The sequence below is a fragment of the Empidonax traillii genome, unplaced genomic scaffold (assembly GCF_003031625.1).
Source record: "Empidonax traillii isolate 1590-97213 ecotype Southwest subspecies unplaced genomic scaffold, ASM303162v1 scaffold35:size4298261, whole genome shotgun sequence".
In the NCBI taxonomy this organism is placed as follows: domain Eukaryota; kingdom Metazoa; phylum Chordata; class Aves; order Passeriformes; family Tyrannidae; genus Empidonax; species Empidonax traillii.
In genome coordinates this window covers 2,243,915-2,244,333 of record NW_020955228.1, presented here as the reverse complement: position 1 = coordinate 2,244,333, position 419 = coordinate 2,243,915, and positions in this window count along the sequence as shown.

Here is a 419-nt window from a genome sequence, read left to right as displayed (position 1 = left end):
ATTATTACAGTCATTTTCTTTCAGCATTAAACCTTGACAAGGTTTTTTTCACCAGGGCTGCCAATCTCTCTGTGGCAAGACTGACAAAGGCTGAAATTCTGACCTTCAAATATAGAGACAAATTGCTGAACGTCGTCCTGCTAAAGGGCACTCACAGGTAGCTCAGCACTAATTTTAGGCTGACTGAATATCTACCCCTTTACTTCTCACAGTAAGAAACCTGTGCCATGAAAAACAAGATACCTCAGAGATGAATAACACAATATGTCAGGGATAAGAAACAATAGGCTTCAGTTATTTTGCAAAATTTCTATATTTCTAACTATAAGTGTAACCATACAGTCCATACAAAAAATACATGGTAAATAAATAATTATTATTTATTCTGTCTCTCAAAAAAAAAAAAAAAAAAAAAAAAA